The sequence below is a fragment of the Sciurus vulgaris genome (genome assembly GCF_902686455.1).
Source record: "Sciurus vulgaris genome assembly, chromosome: 4".
NCBI lineage: Eukaryota > Metazoa > Chordata > Mammalia > Rodentia > Sciuridae > Sciurus > Sciurus vulgaris.
This window is the reverse complement of record NC_136464.1, coordinates 48,345,251-48,366,187: the sequence shown is the minus strand read 5'-3', so window position 1 is coordinate 48,366,187 and position 20,937 is coordinate 48,345,251. Positions and strand designations below refer to the sequence as shown.

At 39.5% G+C, this 20,937-nt stretch overlaps 1 long non-coding RNA gene and 2 pseudogenes across 3 annotated transcripts; all 3 read left to right on the top strand.

Annotated features, from left to right (window-relative positions):
• The first annotated feature begins 5,440 nt into the window (after positions 1–5,440).
• LOC306659345 lies at positions 5,441–9,913 on the top strand. Its single transcript, XR_013763278.1, has 3 exons — positions 5,441–5,545; positions 7,814–7,895; positions 9,519–9,913. It is a non-coding gene; the product is annotated as an uncharacterized lncRNA (long non-coding RNA).
• Positions 9,914–18,101: 8,188 nt separating this feature from the next.
• On the top strand, positions 18,102–19,837 carry LOC306658912 (rho GTPase-activating protein 29-like; annotated as a pseudogene). Its single transcript has 2 exons — positions 18,102–18,187; positions 18,841–19,837. The product of its transcript is annotated as a rho GTPase-activating protein 29-like (transcript).
• Positions 19,838–20,108: 271 nt separating this feature from the next.
• LOC306658911 (rho GTPase-activating protein 29-like) lies at positions 20,109–20,709 on the top strand (annotated as a pseudogene). Its single transcript has one exon. The product of its transcript is annotated as a rho GTPase-activating protein 29-like (transcript).
• The last annotated feature ends 228 nt before the right edge of the window (positions 20,710–20,937 follow it).

Below are 20,937 nucleotides of genomic sequence, written 5' to 3'. Positions count from 1 at the left end.
AAAAAAAAAAGCCTCATTTATTCATGAGCAATTCATCAATAATACTATAAAATAAACCTAATATTTCTGGCACCCAGTTTTATAAAGTAAAGTCACACATTTTTTGTGCTTTTCAATGGACTTTCTTGGCAAGCTCAGCTCTCATTAGTTTTGTTTTATTCCACGCTTTTTGTGTGTTTTTGTTATTTGGTACTGGGGATTGAACTTGAGGTGCTTAACCACTGAGCCACATTTCCAGCTCCTTTTTATATTTTATTTAGAGACAGGGTCTCTCTGAGTTGCTTAGGGCCTCTAAATTGCTCAGGTTGACTGAATTCGAGATCCTCTTGCCTCAGTCTCCAGAGCTGCTGGGATTACAGGCATGCACCACTGAGTCTGGCCTTTGATTCCACAATTAGGTAAGGACTGATTTGAGGAGGGTAAAAATCCCAAACTATCCAATTTGAACCCTGAAGGTAGAGCAATGGGTGTCTGAGAAATAATACTGTTTTTCCTCTTTCAAAGGGACATTTAAGAATAAACCTAGAAAGTGGCATGATCTGTAAAGAAATGTAGCTCTCCCTCAGTGAGATTATTTAATTTTATTAAATAATCAAGGGCATAATAAAATCAATGTAAAGGTCAGAAAATTATTCTGGTAAAAACACAGACTCTTTCAACCAAGACTGGTTACATAGAAAAAAGAGAAACCCTTTGTATCGCGAAGATAGCAAATAACAAATCAAGGAAATAAGGCCATCAAAATTATGCAAACTTTTCTAAGATTTCTAATGTGTTTTGTAGTGTAAAAAAGTGTATGATATATTTTATTTATTTCTTTGGTACTGAGCATCTAACCCGGGGGCACTTGGGTTACCATTGAGCTGCATGCACAGTCCTTTTTTATTTTTTATTTTGAGACAGGGCCTCACTAAATTGCTGAGGCTGTCCTCCAACTTGTGATCTTCTTGCCTCGGCCTTTTGAGTAGCAGGGATTATAGGCATGTGCCACCTCACGTGACTTTGCATATGATATATCTTATATGCATTGCATGTCATATATTATAAATATTATTATATACTAAGTACATTTTGTATGATAAAATGCATTTTGTGTGATAAAAGCAAGTTTTCATAAGATTTTTAACATATATCATCATATTTAACACATTTCAGACTCAGGTATTATAAACCAAAGCAAATAAAATTCATTTTATTTAATTAACTGTTTTCTGTACTGGCGATTGAACCCAGGGTCTTGCTCAGGCTAGGTAAGTGCTCTACCACTAAGTCACATTCCCAGTCCTAAAACTCATTTTGAATTCTTCATTATACTTTTTCATATCCTATAACAAAATGACTGTTTCCTTTAGGACTAATTTCTTTTTTTCTTTTTTTTTGGTACTAGGGATTGAACCCAGGGGTGTTTAACTACATTCCCAGCCCTTTTTATATTTTATTTAGAGATAGGGCCTCTGCTAAATTGTTGAGGCTGCCTTTGAATTCTTGATCATCCTGCTTCGCTTCCGGAGCCCCTGGGTTTACAGGTGTGAACTACTGCTCCACCCTAGGACTAATTTCAAGGGCCCATAAGGTTGAAACTAATTTCTCTGGAGTGTACTCATTGCAATTCACTCATTGTTACTATTTTGAAATGAATCATTAAAAAATCCTTCAAAAATTTCTCAGTGTTAATTTCTAATAGAGTAAGTATAAATATCAACAATCCATAACATCTCCTTTATATCCTGAATGTTTGAAAAACGTAAAGCATTTCAACAAACAAACCAGTGTCAATGTTTGCTGATCCTTTTTGGACCCCAGGATTAAAACCTTTATTTCAGAACTTACAAATGGTAAGACCAAGTTCACTGATGAAGGCTACATTCTGCAAGGCAACCTCGTCCTCAATCCTGCAATGTCACAGGATGATTCAGCTTTGCCAAATTCCTGGCTACACCCCTTTGATTGCCCCTCCCCTCTCCAGTCTCAACAGCCTCTTAACACATCCACCTTAGTCCTACTTGAAGAAGCTTGATCTCTAGTTCAATGTCTATTTACTGATCTGCTCCACCTAATCTGGATGTGTCCTCACACTGGAAGTGGTACCTGGTGGCCAGTTCAGCTGAGCTGCTTGGAGGTCTTCGTCCCCACAGCAATGCTGGGAGAACAGCTGTACCTGGAGGGGCCTGGCCACACCCATCCCAAAGCTTTCAGTGCCACTGCCGAGAATTTGGATTGATGCCCAGTGACCATGTGAACCTTGCCACTTAATCTTGTGCTCCTGAGTGGGCCTCTCTACTCCTCCTCTTGAATTACTTATGGCGACAAATCAGGCGTAGCACCGGGATCTTTTACAAAGCTCAGCGTCTGCAGTGCAGTTTCCCTGTGGCTTCAGAGGATGCTGTTCTGGTCAGTCCTTGCTCAGACTCATGTTTAAATAGCATCCTTCTGGATGTTATTTCAATTGGACCCCTTACTTGAAGTAGAAATGGAGTAATATTTATATAAGAAATTAGACAATGGAGTCTACTTACATATGTATTTCATAGGAAAATGTATCTCACTGTGAATATATTGATATGGGTTGGGACTAAATTACTGGTTACCTCAGTAATTTACAACCAGTTAGTTCTGAACGGACTACAAACATAGGCTTTGGAGCGACAGGGATTTAAATTTGATTCCTGGTTCTATCACTCACTAGTTCTGATTGTAAATAAGCTACTAATTCCTTAGGTCCCCATATTTTTTAGCTGGGAATAATGGGCTAGCAGCATCTGTCTCCTAGGGGTCAAAGTGAGTATTAGATGAAAGAATGTAAGCTAGGCTGTTAGCACAGTCCCTGGCCCACAGTAAGCATTCAGTTGATGTTTGCTCATATTATTATTAATCCCATAGAGTGGCTTTGTAATGGGATTCCTGCAGATGCAAAGGACACCATGGGATGAAGTAAAAATCCCTCCTCTTAAAAAATAATCCCTCCTTTGGTCAAAGTGTGTGTGCTATAGACATGACAGGTTCTAGGATAACAGTAGTGACACATCGAACATTGGAATTTCATAACGTATTTATTTTCAGTTTCCTAGGAAATATTCTAATACCATAACATAAACCCATAAGCTCTGTTGTGCAGATGTTAAAACTTCGTAAATGCTATAAATACCCCCATTCTGTGTACATGTGCAAAATATTATTGTTGCATCTTTAACTGATGGCAAGAACTCTGGGCCTCTAGAGTGTTTGCAATATTTGAGCATTGCCATGGATACAGTACCAAAGGCAGCCACCAGTAACTTGAACAGGATGCAGGGGGTTGAGGCAACTAATAGTGACAGAGACTATTCTTCCTTAATGCCATCATTCTTGGAGGAGATTTACAAAATATTTGGGAGGTGAGGCGTGCTGCTGAGAATGTTACTTCGGATGTTCATCAAACACTGCTGACAGGCAGCTTGGCAGAACAGCGAGATGTCAGGGACCTAGGTCTGCCACCCAATAGGCTGTGGGATGTTGGTGTTTATTTTCCTTAGTTTCTCCCAGTGTAAAATGAGGCGGGGGTGGGGGGTCCTTCAGTTCTTGCCAGCATTCTGATTATAAATGGAGTGCAAACATGATTCCAGCTCATAGCTGGTGTAGTTTAATGCAACTCTAGCTAAGTTAACCAAAATAAAGATAGCTTTTTGGAGGCATCCAAGATGAGCTATGATAATTGGTTAGACAGAGCTTTTTTCCCCCCTATTATTTGTTATGTTCATAAATTATGTAGATTTCTGTTGGCTATCATACTTTCCTAAAGGCAGATCCCCGCCCCTTTAAGGGAGCAACACGGAATGTAGGGTGACTTGGCTCTCCTTGGCAAATTGTCAAGAATTAAATGAAAATCAGATAAGTCAGTTACCAAATTCAGAGAATCCTCAGAGCCCTTTCCAGATGCCAAAGTTTAGTAGCAATTGACCTATTGCAACATGAATGCGTCTTGGCGCTACAAATATATTACATACTGTTCACTGAAATAAAAAATACACAGTCACAAAACAACACTGTACATTTTTGCAGGAATACATGTATAGAAAACACATTGAAATTATTGTCCCAGATTGGGGACAGTGAGGGAAACAGGGATAAAGGAAGGCAAACAAAACAAGAGTGAGTAGACACTGAGACTCTTTAGAGGATGTCATTTACTCAAGGCAAGATAGCTAGTAAGTGTTGGGTGACGGAACAGAGGTGTCACTGAAAGACCCAGGGCTGTTCCCTTCCCTCTGCCTCTTTTGCTCATAAAAGCAAACAATAACAACAAAGGTTTACAATGTGATTTGTTACTTTATCAACTCTGAGGGTTATCATTTGTTATTTTTTCCTTGGGAATAAAGTACCTTTAAGATTCATGCAAATCTAGTCTTCCTTCTTTAGGACTTTTGTGTTGATCAGACCTGGGCTTGTCTTGATTGGGTAATTTCAATTTCCAGTAGCAGGAAAGGGAAGTAAACGAATTCAACTCTGGTTATCTGATGTTTCAGTTCATGGAGACTGTAGAGGACTCTAGAGAGTTCGGAAGTAGAAAGTTCTTGAAAAACTGGTTCTTAGTGGGATTCATTACTCTGTGAGGGATGGGCAACTGAAATACCCATGCCGGATATTTTGTGAAAGATACTCTGCTCATTTTTTGTCTGGGGAATCTACTTTATGGTGGGCGTCTATTGCAGGAACTCACACACAGGAAAAAGGCAAAATCAGAATATTCATGTGTATTTGCTTTTATTTGAAAATTATACATGGGTAGGATAAGTCAGATGGTAATTATGATTTTTATGTAAGGGTAAATAAAAATAAGATTTTTATTTTTATGAAAAATAAAAGGAGAAGGAGAAGGAGATTTCTCCATTTTACCTTATTATATAGTTTTCCTTTTGGGACCTTGTCAATGTCCTATATGTTAAAGGATATAAGATATAATTAAGAAGTATGAAGAAAAAGAAAACCCCCAAATTGAATACCAATTAGCAAATAAACTTGAAACCCAACTGAACACCAATAGCATATTCACAAGAAGATAAAAGATAACTTCTCTGATGCTGGGCACGGTGGCATGCCTGTAATCCCTGTGGCTGGTGGGGTGTTGGGGAGAAGGGGGCTGAGGTAGGAGGATCGAAGTTAGCCTCAGCAATGGTGAGGCACTAAGCAATTCAGTGAGACACTGTCTGTAAAATAAAATAGAAAACAGGGCACGGTTGTGGCTCAGTGGTTGAGTGCCCTCAGTTTAATCTCCAGTGCCAAAAAAAAAAAAAAAAAAAAAAAAAAAAAAAAAAAAAAAAAGATAACTGCTCTGATATAAGGATAAAAAGAAAGATAACTGCTCTGATATAAGGATAAAAAGACTTGCAAAGATGATTTCTTGCTTGTGGTAATACTGGTTGAAAAAGCAGTAATCATGCAATGGTATATGTGCTGTAGGACTGATTGAGTGAGTCAACACTGATGTTATCAGAGCCAGGATTCTCACAGTGTGAGCAGGAAGCACAAGAAGAAGAAGAACCTTGTGGTATCAAACTGGAATTGCAAGGTATCAGTATCAGTTCATGATTTAAAAAAATCTATTTCCTTAGCTCTATTCCCTGAACAGTTAAGCAATGACACCCTTAGCTGCAAGGGACACACCAGATCTGGGTTTCTAAATACTTTTTTCTAATAAAGGGAAGCCAGACTGCTCAGAGAAAAGGCCAATTCTAGGGCTATGGAAGGAAAATTACACCTCACTGAAAAATAGTTAAAAAACAATGAAGGCACTTAAAGGGGACAATAGGAACCAGCTTGAAAGGGCTTCCACTGGCAAAATTTGGGCATCAAAATAAACAATGACAAAAATAAAGAATCCAAGAGTTCATAATGACACTTAAAATACGAAACAGATGAAAAAAGGAAGAGGGGCAGAGAAGGGAAAACTCTCTGAAGAAAGTCAACTAAGAAATGTAGGTGAAATGATAGGAAATCCACCACGGTCCAAACTCATGGTCAAAATTGGTTGAGACAGAATCATCAGTGGAATCTTCAACCTCTGGTGAGGATCCACAGATCCCTTAGGAATTCACAGGTTGGTGGGTGATGAGACTTTACAATGGAGAAAATGAGGGAACACCAATGATTAATGATTAAGGAAACTTAGGGTCATTAATAATAGCACCAACCTCATCTTGTGTCTACGGATGGGATACGATGAAGAGGACCCAGGCTCACCAGGGATGGTTCCTATTAGAGTGTTTAACTTCTGTCTGACCATGCGGCAAGAAAATATTGAGGGACATTTTCAACATAACTTGAACAAACTCTTCAAAAACACTAGTCATAGCAAGGCATGGCGACACACCCCTGCAAATCCCAGAAGCTCAGGAGGCTGAGGCAGGAGGACTGTGAGTTTAAAGCCAGCCTTGGCAAAAATGAGAAGCTAAGCAACTCAGTGAGATCCTGTCTCTAAATAAAATACAAAGTAGGGCTGGAGATGTGGCTCCATGGTTGAGTGCCCCTGAGTTCAATCCCCGGTACTCCCCCTGCAAAAAAACCCAAAACACTAGTCACAGCAAGCCTGTAATTCCAGCAACCCAAGAGGCTGAGGCAGGAGGATCCCGAATTTAAAGCTAGTCTCAGCAATTTAGCAAGACCTTGTGTCAAAATAAAAAAAGGGAGGGTGTTGGGGATGTAGCTCAATGGCAAAGTGTCTGAGGGTTTAACCCCCAGTAAACACACACACACACACACACACACAGAGCCAGTTATTACTGGCAAAACCAAAACCAAAAATGACGTGATCCTGGTTTGGATCCCCTTAACCACCCCTCACCAAAAAACTCTTGAGAGGCTGTAAGGACATTATCTGCACCATGAAGAAAATCTGAACCTGAACTGTATACAAGATAATATGAAATCCCTTCCCCGCACCCCAGTCGGTTCCATCTCACATCATTGCTTGGATTATTTCCCCTCTTATTATTTGAGATCTTCTTCTAAATGTGTTTTCAACGTGGGTCTTGTTTGGGTCTTTATAATCCCTTTCAAATAATTTCAGTTTTAGAAATATTTATTCAAATATTTCCTTTACTCTTATATTTTTTCCTTTCTTTCTGTCTGTATTGGAGTTTCTGCTTGTCCTCTGTGTTTCTTACTTTCTTTCTTTCTTTTTTTTTTAAAGGGATTAACCCAGTGCTGCTTAACCACTGAGTCACATACCCAGTTCATTTTATTTTTTTTTATTTTGTGAGACAGGGTCTCACTAAGTTGATTAGGGCCTCACTAAATCATTGAGGCTGTCTTTGAACCCATGATCCTCCTGCCTCAGCCTCCTGAGCTTCTGGGATCACAGTGTGCACCACCGCACCCAGCCCAAGTATTTCTTTTATTACATTTGATATCTTTAAGTCCTACAGTGGGACTTCCACAATCACAAATTATTTTTGCAACTATAGCCATCACATTTCATTTGTTCTATTTCCATTTATTAGATTATTTCAACGGTTTTATCACATAGTTCCTTTTTAACAATTTTTTGTTCTCCCTACATATTGCTGATCTTTTCACTTTTTTTTTTTTTTTTTCTTTTTGGCAGTGCTGGGGATTGAACCCAGGGGCTTGTGCTTTTGAGGCAAAGCACGCATTCTACCCACTGAGCTTATATCCCCAGCCCAATGATCTTTTCTCTTATTACCTACTTAAGAAACATTTTTAGATTCTGGGTCCTTCTGTTCCAACACATCTGTTTCAGAGGATACGTGTGATACAAGTATAGGCTTGTTCTCCTCACTGTCCAATGATTTGGCTTAAGAGCTCACTTTACCTTCAGGCATCAAATCAGGACGGATGATGGTATACAGAGGAAGATGGCAACGACCAGGCCCTCATCTCTGTTCTTCCTGCAAGTGTAGGTAAGTGCCCTGAGCAGGGAGATCTGATTTTCACAAGTTTCTCTTTGCTCCCATCTGCTCTCTCTTCAGGATTAGCTGCCCAGTGAGGTTTTTTGATTTTTACTTTTTTTTTGTTAGTTGTAGATGGACACAATATCTTTTTTTTAATTATTGAAATTTAATAAATTGTACTACAAAATCAGATAGAATTTGTTTCTTTGATCTCAACTGAAATAAAATACTAATAAAATTTCTTCATTATAATAGTAATAATGAAGAAATAATAGTAATAATAGAAATAATAGTAAGAATATAGCAAAAATTGTAAAGAAAGACAAATTATTTTTTGAAGTTTTACAATACTTTTTAAACAAATGAATTGCTTAGACTCATGCAAATTCTGGTTTTGACTGGAGGACAAAGAACTTTTAAAAGTCTCTAGTAGGTTTAAGTCATACTTCTTATGTTTCATTTATCACCTTTTCTAAGTGGAGTCAGTAGAGTCAAGTCTAATTATGTTTTATTCCCCTGATTTGGAATTTAAACAATTTTAAAAAGTCACCAGATATCATAGATTTGGAGTAAAATTTTGAGGGAGGTTGTGAGGGTGCGGGTATACAGTATGTGCATAATTCCTAGAGTCCTAGGTGTTGGAATAACATGAATTGAAGGAACTTAACTCTGGTTAAAAATATTCTTATACTTAATAGAAAATGAACACACAACCAGCTCTTGGTGAACAATAAACTGTCAGAAATCTAATTGCTATTAGGATAAAATCCACACAAGGTTGCTTTTCTTTATGTGAGTGTTAGCTCATTCTCCCCCTATAATTGTGGTATTGAACTATTGACATGCCCAAGGAAGGAAGTCTATTTGCGATCACCCAAGTCCAGGTTCATTTAAATATGGAAACAGAAACTATTTGCAAACTCCTAAGTAGAAAGGCATTCAGGAGTCATTAGTTCCCTTATAACCTTTACTAAAATATGAATTCTTTTCTTGACGAATGTCAACTATCTCCTCAAAGCAAAGGATTTAGGACTAGTTGAGTTCATCATGTTTTTTTAAAAAAAAATTTAAAATTTGTTCCAATTAGTTATACATGACAGTAGAATGCATTTATGCATTTCAATAAATCATATATACATGATTGTACATGTAGGATCACATTGGCAATGTAGTCATATATGTACATGAAGTAATAATGTCTATTTCACCCATGTTTTAAGGATAGACTTCCAATTCATAAATCTGAATATTGAAACATTATCAGGAAACATTAAATGCATGTGAAACTTTCTGTTAAACAAAGATTATGGTTCATTTTGTAATGCATGCTTATAATTGTTTTTTCTACCCTCACCACAATTAAAAAAAACAACAACTCATTTGTTTAATATATTACAAAACTGAGTTAAGAGGAGTCTGAAAATGTGAAATAAATACATAAGAGATAGGAATTCATTGGTATCTCTGGGCTGGCTCAGGTATGGCTTTAGCTCTCACTTGCAAAATTTCAATTCCACATCTGATCTTTGAAAACTAGCAGCAGAATATATGTTCTGAAGAGGACAAGTGTAAGATATTATGTTTAGCTTAACATATCTCTAATACTTCAAACCTGCTTCTATTTCTCTACAGATGGCAGCCTCAATATCTGCAGTGGAACCTTGAAATCCTTTTTTTTGTTTTGTTTTGAAATCATTTTTCAATCATGTTTTCTAGTCTTTTTCTCAGTTATCTGCTTTGAACCAACTCTTACAGAATGCCTTTGAGATAAAGTTAAAAGAAAGTATTTGATTATGTGCTTATATCTCTAATGATTCTTTTATATTACAAGTTAATTTATTTTTTAACTTGATGGACAGTGCTAAATTTTCCTTTTCTTGTGGTGATTAAGGAACATGATATATTATTGCAAACTGTTATGAACATGCAGAATTGTGAGTTTTAATCCTTTGTTACTTAATTTCTACTCTCTATGACATAATATCTGAATAGATACCCATAGATAATAAAATCCTTGAATATTTTAATTTTGGACAACTTATTTTTATTGCTAGGATTATTACTAAAATAGTAGGAAAAGATTACCACGAATCAGGGTCTTCTTGGTGAAAACTTGGTGGGGAAGAATTTTATGACATGTGCTTTCAAACTTTATCATGCGTTGAGCTTTATCAGTAAATGCTGAGTAACAGCCCTACAGAAGATAGAGCTCTATTTTGTTCCAACCAAGAAAAGCTATTCATTTCCAAATATAAGTTGGAATATGAAAGAATCAATTCATTTTGGTTAATGTTGTGTGTCTTGACATATTTTAACTTTTAAAGAGAAAAATATCTTCATGGCATTGCAAGTTGTGCCAACTTATTTATCAAAGCTACAGTGTGGTATATTGCAAGGCAGCTACAGGGAGGCACTTGGACATATTGTTCATCTTTGCGCCGGTCATATATAACATGATTCTCTGCACTAGATATATAATTTTAAAAGTTTGTTGAAAGTGAAATACGAGGAAAAAAGCATGTTTTTACTTTTTTTGGATATACCAGGGAAGCTCAACAGTTAAACATTTGATAATATTTTTGTGGTATGAGCTTTACGAGGATAAAACTATGTGGGGGAAATTAATGGGAGGAAAACATCAAAGATATTCTTGAAACAATGTGAATGTTAGATGAAGAAGATTGAGAAACTATCCAGAAATGAATATTGATTGCAAAAGTATGGCTCATATCCATGAGTTGGATATGAATACCAAAGAGGCATTGTTAAATATTAACTGAATTGAACATAATTAAGATTACTGATGGCCAGGTGAGGTGGCCCATGCCTGCATTCCCAGCAATTTAGGAGGTCGAAGAAGGAAAATCTCAAGTTCAAAGTCAGCCTTCTCAAGTTAGCAAAGCCCTAAGTAACTTAGTGAGACCCTATCTCAAAATAAAAAAAAATAAAAAGGGCTGGGAATGTGACTCAGTGGTAAAGAGCCCTGGGTGCAATCCCCAGTACAAAAAAAAAAAAAAAAAAAAAAAAAAGGAAGACTGCTAAAACAGAGTTTATTTGCCACTCTATTATAACTATGAAGAGGATGAAGTCTACCAAAATCATAAACTACTTAAATGCAGACTGTGTCTTTCCATTATCCATTATCATTCATGGCTCATAGTAGTTGTTCACTGATTGTTTAATAAGTGCATAGACACAAATTTTTTAAAATATATATATAGTATGTCTCAAGAACAAGAATGGAATCCAGAACAATTGTTTCAGTGATTGAGAAGATCCTCAGAAAAGCGGAAAGTTTTTCTTATACAGGCAATATCTTTATTTAATTTATTTATTTTTATGTGGTGCTGAGGATCAAACCGAGTGTCTCACTCCAGCTAGTCAAGCTCTGTACCACTGAGCCACCACCCCAGACTGAAGCTTCTCAGAGATGAACTGAACACTGAAGTAAGCTGGGAATGCACAGAATTGTCTCTTCCAGAGCACTCCCTTTTCCCAAGTTACCAAAGAAGGTCACACCTGGAAGGGTGCTCACCAGGAACCTTGACCACAAGAAAAACTGGACGCAATCCACTCTAATCGACAGAAACTTTGATCATTGATGTCCTCTTTGGATATCAACTTTGTCCACCTCTTGCCAACCCATGTGAAAGAGAGTTGATGCACACAGCCTGTGTGGCAGGAGAGGCTGCTTTCCAAAACATGGGACAACTGAGGTGCCCATCTGACTGGGACCCATATACTTTCCCTTGAAAAATCATATAGGCTGGGGATATAGCTCAGTGGGTAGAGTGCTTGCCTTTCAAGTAGGAGGCCCTGGGTTCAATCCCCAGCACCACAAAAAATAAAATGTTATCATATAAAAGATTCTCCCTTAGGGCAAAGGGTAAGATGGTTGTTGAAAGGTGGTAGACAACTGTTCTGCAACATGCTGGCTCACTGTTAATAAAGTGCTTCCTTTCTCTGTCACACTGCTTTCTAATTCATTGACTCTATGGGGGAAAGAAGGATTGTTACTTTAAGCCTAAAAACTCAAAAAGCACAAATATTAGAATGTATGTCCATGTGATTTAAAAGCACCACTGGTAGAGTCCTTAAAACATTCATTCTTAGAAGTAATTTAACTATCCTGCTAGATTTAGCAACATTTGTAACTATAAAAATTTTAATTAATACTGTTTATATTATTTCTTTACTGTTATCTTTCCTCTTTGAGGAGAATATTTTCAGAGAATTTGCATTTCATGAACATTAACAATTTCATATCATCTTATAGTAACAGATGGGTGTTTATCCATTCTAAATTTATAAAGTTGGTTTTGATTAAAGCTTATGTGATATATATGTCTATATATACTGTCTTCTATAATAAGAGTCATTAGTAAATTCTGAATTCTATTTTCTAAGGATTAAGGTTGAAAACAACACAAGAAGAGAATCTCAATCATGCATTATGAAATAAAAGTAACATGAATATTTAAGAAACAGGCTTTTGAAGGTTTAAAATATATTTCTGATAGAATTAAAGTAAATAGTGTCTATTTTAAAATTCACACTCTTAAACATAAATATATAAAAGAACATAAAAAAAAAAAAAACAACCCCTCCACGAGTTCCCTCTTTGTCACTCCCCAGGCCGGTATTTCCTCTAGGCCTAAATTCTTAAGAGGCCCACTAAACCTTAGAACACTGTAAGTCCAGTTAACCAGTGCTTATATACCTTGCTAGCTTTCAGAATGTATTTTTAGACTAATTAAAGGAAGAGAGGTTGAGAGAGAGGAATTGTTATAGATTGCTAGAGAGCCACGATACAGATCCATCTAGTTGCTATCTAGTAACTAGATGATGTCACCATGAAGATTATTAGAACTAGACCACTGTGACGCACTCTGTGCTCCGTGATCAAAAGAATGAGTTTATCAAACTCACACCAACCCATGTACTTCTCCCGCTCACCATTTATAAAGTGGCCTTTAAAAGAAGAAGCCTGGATCCTAGCAGCTCAGGGGGCTGAGGCAGGAGGATTGCAAGTTTAAAACCAGCCTCAGTAATTTAGCAAGGCCCTAAGCAACTTAGTGAGACCCTGTTGCTAAATAAAATATAAGAGGGTTGGGGATGTGGCTCAGTGATTAAGAGCCCCTGGGTTCAATGACAGGGACCAAAAAAAAAAAAAGAGTCTGAGACCCCAACAGTGCAGCTCACTCCTCTCCTCTCCCGTTGAGTGCACGTCCTGCTCTAATGCTTGTTATCCTGGGTAAATTTCAGCTTTTCAGCTTGAGCCTCTTTAGACACATCCTGAAATTCCATCCTGAAATTTCGAGAACCTGCTGGGACTGAGTTGAAGTCCCCTTTTCCCTTTTGGGGGACCTCCATGAACCCCATTTGGTGACATTTCTAGCCCTAGTGATTTAAAGAGAATCCAGGGACCACAGAATCTTTTGTCCCTGTTTGAGGCCAATCCACTAGCCCTTCCTTTGGCTAGGATTTCACTTCTAAATCAGGAAGAATTAATCTAATCCACGATCCTGGCGATTTGGTTGGGAGCACGGTGGAGTGAATGACCTGTTGTGAACTTCCCACACTGCCTGCCCTGCCCCCATTGCTGACTTTGATGGGCACTGATATTGTGATGGGCTGACAGACCTGGCTCCATGAGAATGTCATAGGCCAGACTCTAAGGGAAATGACTAAACAGACTCCATTTTGCTCTGAGACTCCATGTTACGTAGGAAATAAGCTTCTCCCATGGGAACATCCCACCTCTGTGCCCATCATCAGTTACTTAGTGTGACATGTTTAATAATATACAATGGCAACTCCTATGTAGTAAAGAATTGCTCTCTTTTGATTCCTATTGCTCCTAAACAATGTACCATGTGAACCGTGATTGTGTGGATGTTAGTAACTATTCTTTAGTTTGTACCTAGGTAAGGGTCATTTTGACCCACTTCCCCCTTTGTCGATGATCTCATGATGTTAGTTTGTAATTTTGAATCATAGCAACAGACACTTATGATTGATGTGATTTTTGGTATAAGAACCCCTACAACCATGTGGTCGGGGCTGTTCTCCCAATAGCCATTTTTTTTGGGGCATTGTGTGAGACAGTCAGCTGGTGGGCTTAATAAACACTCTCAAATTTGGACTTCTCGGTGGTGGTCGGTCTGTTCTTAAGTTGCGCCCCATAACAATACTATTGTGCTAAGGGTCCTGCTGATGACTGTCTGTCTTAAGGTGACTTAAGGGTACAAGAGCAGAATGTGCCAAGTTCTCCAACCTGGCTTCACATACTGTCCAGCCTGCTATCATTAGCTAGCTGTCCCGTGGCACAGGCTGCAGCAATCTTCAGTGTAGAGTGGTGAGGAGGAATTCTCAATTTCCCCCACCTCTTGGTTTTAGGAATCCTCACTTCTCTGTGGTGTATTGTTCCCTCAGGACTGATGGTGTGGGGGGGAGTCCACCACCTGGGCTAGTCAGCAACCTTGGCAAGAATTCTGTGTCCTCCACTATAAGATGGGATAATGGTGACCGGAAGGAGTGGATTTGAATTTTTACACCAATGTCTAGAACAAAGTTAGTATTTGAAAAGTACTGGATTCATTCTACTTGCAAAAGACCTCAATCTCCAAATTCCAATTGACTAATCCAATTGGGCATTTTTAGCCCTTGAACAGTGCTCTTTGTTTTTGCCTCCAAATACTGTTTACATTGAGTGCTGCGTTCCCAATGAAGTTTTTATTATTGACAAAAACATGTTGGCACATATAGAAATCAACCTCCTCCTCCGGGAACCAGGAGAGAACCATCTGATTTCTAGTTCTAGATTTTTTTTTTTTTCCTTCCTGGCTATTCAAAGTGGTCTACATCAAAGAGAGCCCGCTAGAGGTGCAGAAGCGCCTATGTACTCTACACTTGATCCTATCAGTCTTAACCTAATCACAGTATCCCAATCATGCCTGGCTTAATCAAGCTTGATTGCTTGATTTAATCACACCTGCTTAATCATGCCTAAATTAGAACCTGCAGTTTTACAAGATCCTACTTGATTCATCTGAAGGATGGAGTTTGAGAAGCCCGGGATGCATCATGGGGAACTGTAGACCTTCCAGAGCAACTATACTCCTGTTGTCTGTGTTATATTGTTTTTTTGCAGGACTGGGAATTGAATCCAGGGCATTGCACATGCTAGGCAAGCCCCGAACTCTGAGAAATGTTCCCAGCCACTTGCCTGCCTTATAGATCAGTTTACCTAAATGACTTTAAATTTGCTGTTTTAGTTTCATTCTGATGGTGTGGAAGTATTCTTGTTCTTTTAAAATTTCATTTTTAAATTGATAAAAATTGTGCACAGGGCTTGGCCGGGCGTCGGTGGGTCGTGCGTGGGGGATGGGGGCGGCGAGCTCCAGCCTTTGGAGACCGCGGCGGCTGTGAGCGTTGGGCGGGCGTCCGTGTCCGGGACGCGGGATGGAACTTCGCCGTGAGTGTACAACGGCGACGCTCGCTCTGGAGGCTGACGAGTTCGTGTCTGCAGCGCTGGCCACCGGCCAGTTGCCGTCTGGGGGCGAGGAGGCCACGCGGTGGCCCGGAGCGGAGGCGGCTGCGGGCGGGGCGGGGTCCTCCGGGAGGTTCGGACCCTGGCGACGGGAGCCCACGAGCGGGCGCTGTGGGGACGTTGTGGACCTCGGTGGGCAGCCGGAGTGGGGTGACACCGCTGCGGGCGGACTCTGTCCTCATCCGTGTCTCCCCACCCTGCGTCCCGCAGCCTCTTTCCCTTTTCTAGCCTCCCGCGTTCATCACCTCCCTGCGGAATTCAGGGGCTCTTTTACTCCTTGGTTTTCTTCCCCGGGTCTTCACGTCAATCTTTCCCACTGGGATCTTTTTTGGAAGTTTGGCGATGTCCCCTGCAGTTTCAGTCTGACTAGTACAAGGGTTGAGGATTTCACTTTTTCTGACTGTTAAATGAGAGGATGATTGCTCACAAACAGAAAAAGGCAAAGAAAAACCGCATTTGGGCATCAGGCCAACTCTCTGCTGATGTTATAGCTTCTGAAATGGGTGGGGCTCAAGTTCGTAAGTTCTAACTCTATTTTTGATCCGGACTGCATCGAGGAGTTGGTGAATGATATCAGGAAGTTCTCCCATGTGTTACTGTATTTGAAAGAAGCTATTCCTTCAGACTGTTTTAAAGAAGTCATTCATATAGGTCTGGATGAGCTTCTTCGTGTTTTAAAGTCTGTAATGAATAAGCATCAGAACCTCAATTCTGTTGCTCTTCAAAATGCCGCAGAGTGCTTACTGAAAAAGTGAAAGCTATGAATTTTACAGAAGTTAATGAAGAAAACAAAAACGGTCTATTCTGAGAAATGTTTTCTTCTGTTGAAACTTTGGCATTTATCTTTGGTGTAAAAGAGTAGAAACTCCCTTATAAAAAGAGGTAGAGACCCTCCGATATAAAACAAATAAATCTAGTTAAGATTGACCAAACCAAAATGAGCGTGAATAAAATCTTTGAGTTGTGCTGTGGGAAATACAAGGACAATACCTGAGATGAAATAATGTAGCCATGAGTTAAGGTCATTGTGACCCATCCCGCCGGAGGCCCAAGAAGCCGCAGGTTCAAGACATGGGTACTCTGGATCCCCCCACACTAGCTAGCCCTGCTAACTCACCAGGTGCAGCCTGAAATAGATAAGCTGGAGCTGGCTGCTTGCATTCCTTGGGGGTGGGGGCGGGGAGGAAAAAAGGAAAAAGGCCCCTATTGTAAGCCTGCCAGGATTTTTTTTTTTTTAAAATGGGTTTTCACTTTAAAAGCTAGCTTGCTTAAGCCACTCCCCACTACTGCCCCACTTGATCCTGACATGCCAGTCTGTTTTCTTTTTCCTTTTTTCTTTCCCCAAAATAAACTTTTTTCCTACTTTAGTTTCTGGTAGCATCACTATGCGTCGATTACGGGACCCCACAACATTGGGACTATCCTTACAAACTTCCTTATGGGAGAAGTACGCAATGACTCATTGCTACGACTGCATGTTTCTCAGGAAAATAAGTCTTTAGAAAACATTTCTGTGGACTCAGTTGAAATAGAAAATTTTTCTCCTACAGAATTAGACAGGGTGCTGTTAAGAAATACTATCGAAATGGCCTTGTCATATGCTAAAATATGGTCAAAATATACAAACAACATAGTGTCTGTAAGATCAGACTTGGGTAACCTGATCAGAGGTTGGTTATTGGAGAACAGGCAGGCCAGATATAAATCAAAAAGAAAAACGTGGGATGGCTCTCAGGCAAGGGCCCACCAGGGCCCTGGTTGGGAGAAGTTGCACCTGGCCCTGATGGGGCAGCATTTTAATCACCCAGGGTCGCGGAGGGGAAGCTTGAGGACTCCTGTGTCCTCCTGGGATTGGCTGGGGTCGTTTGTCAGTGCCTGATTGGTTGCTCCTTTGGGCATGTGCAGGCTACATTGTTTCTCGGCGTATGCGCAAGCTACTTGAGGCCCTGCCCCCATCCAACCGTCTTGAACCGCCCTAACAGTGTCACGGGTTGAAAAAAAAACTTAACTTGGAATTGGAGTCCACCAGAAATATTGTAAAGCTGGCAGAGGCAACTAGAGTTAACATTGGACTATAGGAGTTTATGCCACTACAGTATGTATTTACCAGTGCTCTCCTCAATGACATAAAAAAGTCACCTTTTACAACAATTGCAGTTCTCCAACCAACAAATTTGTGCATCCTCTGCTGGGGAGGAAAAAGTGAAATGGAAAAACAAAGGAAAGAAATAAAGGAACTTTATTTCAGGAACAAAATAAATGCTTGAAACAAACTGCTCTCAAAAAGGTAAAATGGTTATGCATGCAATGTCAAGATGCATATGAAAAAGCAAAATCGTCCATGTTTCATGCAGAGGAGAATCATCAGTGCTCAAGTGGTGGATTAGCAAAAAATCTCAACAAGCAACTAGAAAAAAAGCTAAAGTTGGAAGAGGAAGCTCTTCTAAAAGTAGAAGCAGCAAGTGAACTCTACAAAGTTTGTGTAACAAATGTTGAAGAAAGACGACATGATCTAGAAAATACCAAAAGAGAAATTTTAACACAACTCAGGACACTTGTTTTCCAGTGTGATCTTACCCTTAAAGCTGTAACAGTTAACCTCTTCCAGATGCAGCACCTGCAGGCTGCCTCCCTTGCATTGAGTTCCCAGTCTCTCTCTGATAATGCCAAACTTTATGATCCAGGCCAAGAGTACAGTGAACTTGTGGAGGCTACAAATTCAACGGAAGAAGGAAAAGTTGATGGGAATGTAAATAAACCATTACTGAAAAGTTCCCAGGCATCTCGACATGGCCTTGCTGACTCTATAGAGGATGCTGGGTGCCTTCCTGACAGTTGTAATAAAATTGAAGAGGACAGACGCTCTAACAGTGCAGACCTAATATTGGCATCAGCTGCTGCCAGTATTCTGCCTGACCCTACACCATTTTACAACCCAGAAGTCAATCTGCAAATATCCTAGCCAGCTATTGGTCTGCTTGACAGCCTGTGAACATTCTCGGCAGTCATTGATCCAGATTGTCAGCCTGCGAACATTATTGTCAGTCATTGGTCTGTTATTAGCCTGCGAAATTAGACTACTTAAGAGTAGCTCCACCACCATTCTTTCTCTCCCTCGCTCTTGTGTGCACTCTCTCGCGCTCTCTCACTTTTTTTTATCTCCCTCTCCCCTCCTCACTCTCACTTGCTCTCCCGCTTCTTGTTCTTTCTCTCTCCTCACTCTCATTTTCTCTCTCTCGCTCTTACTCTCACTCTTGCTCACTCTTTCGCTTTCTTTCTCTCACCTTGCAGGAAGATATTCTGCTGACAGCAGACACTCTGCTTAATAAAATCTCTTGCGTGAGTTCCTGCATCCGGAGTGGTTTCTGGATGCTTTCACCTAACAGTTTCTTCTTTCATAAGATCAGGGACACTGGGATGTTTACTGACTGAGAGTACTAGAGGGAGCAGTGGATCTAGATCTTTGGATTCAGACTCTGTAAGTCCAGGAGACTTTCATCGAAAACTTCCATGAACTCTGTCCAGTGGAACCATGTCTTCTGCAGATGATTTAGATGAAAGGGAGCCACCTTCTCCTTCAGAAGCTGGACCCAGTTCCCTTGGAGCATTTAAGAAAACACTGATGTCAAAAGCAGCTGTCACTCACAAGTTCTGAATATTGAGATTCCCCACAAAATGCAGAGATTGTGAAGGCATTGTAGTATTCCAGGGTGTTGAATGTGAAGAGGTCTCCTTGTTTGTTATCTGAAATGTCTGGAAAACTTAGTCATTATCTGTGGTCATCAGAAACTTCTGGAAAAAATACACTTATTTTGAGCAGAAGTCACACAAGTTGCAAAAAAGGAGCCAGATGCCATTCCTTTTATACTCAAATATGTGCCTCAGAGATTGAAAATAGAGCCTGTGTTTATAGGGAATTTATCATGTTAGTGGAAAGAAAACAAAAGCTGAAAAACTGTGTCAAGCTTTGGAGAATGGAATGCACTTGGTAGACCTTTCAGAATTTAATTCCCTTGACATCTATGAGGTCTTAAAATTATACCTTCGACAGGTCCCAGAACCACTTATTTTATTCTTATTATACAAGGAACTTATAGACCTTGCAAAAGAGATACAACATATTAATGAAGAATAAGAAACCAAAAAGGATAACCCTGAGGATAAAAAATATCCAAATATGTATATAGAAATAAACCAAATTCTTCTAAAAAGGAAGGACCTTCTAAGATAATTGCTAACATCAAATTTTAACAGTCTTCATTTCTTCAATGTACATCTTAAGTGGGTAGTAGATCATGCAGAAGAAAACAAGATGAACTCCAAAGCCTTGGGAGTGATATTTGGACCCAGTCTCATTAGGCCAAGGCCCACAACTGCTCCTATTAGGCATAGTTGGTAGAGTTCCTCATTATTTACTCACAGAAGCTCTTTGATGGGTTCCTACAGCCTCAAGATGGTATGTGTAGTGCAGGTGTTATTACGCCTCAGGTTGATCAAAACAGAGGTTTTGAAGGAAGAGACTCAGAACAATCCATTAATTCAGTATATTTTTCTTCAAAGGAGATATCCACACTGAAGATAGTGGAAGCAAAAATTTTGAATCAACTACATCATTTGAAAAATAAGAATGCAAGTAAAATGCATTGGAAATGTGATGCATGACTCAAAGAACTTGAATCATCATCCCAAAAGATGGACAATATTTGTAAAACCAGTAAGCCACTTATTTTGAAATCTGATACAGCAACAAACAATATGCAGAGGCATACACCAAGGACCAAGATTAGACCTGTAAATTTGCCTGTAGATAGGTTACTTCTTGCCAGCCCTCCTAGTGAGAGAAACAGCAGAAATGTGGGAAATGTAAATGCAGACCAATTTTACAAGACTCCTACTTTGAAGGACTTCATAGAAAAGATACCCCTACTACTATTTGTTCCAAATTTAATGGATCAGCAGATTCTACCAAAAACTCGGGGAAAACAATGTGAACAAAACAACTTCCAAGACTGCAGTGATTGTGCCTAGTGCACTCCAGGAAAAAGTGACAATGGTGACCACTCCAGCAGTGCCACACAACCCAATAATCCATACACAGAGCCAGCCAGGTCAACAAGAGAGGCATCAGAGAGCTGGTCCTCCAATTCCTACCCTTTCACTCCTGCCAGAGCACCCAGAACGCTGCAGCCCCAGCACTGGACAACATTTTATAAACAACGTACCCCCACCAGCAATGTCAGGGGGACTGAGAGACCAGCTTCATTGTTGTGACAGGACCCCTTTTGTATAGGATTGCCAAAATGTTTATTTTGTTGTTTGTCTTTGTATCATATTTGCTAGTCACATTGCATGGTAGTGTTTTGATAGGGCCACATCTGTGCCTCACTGGATTTATCTTCAATTCTGTGTTTCTGAAGTTGTGCATAAAGTAAGTATCATAATTTTAAAATTTCAAATGATTTTCCTCATAAAATAGTCCATTTATATGCATCTCTAATG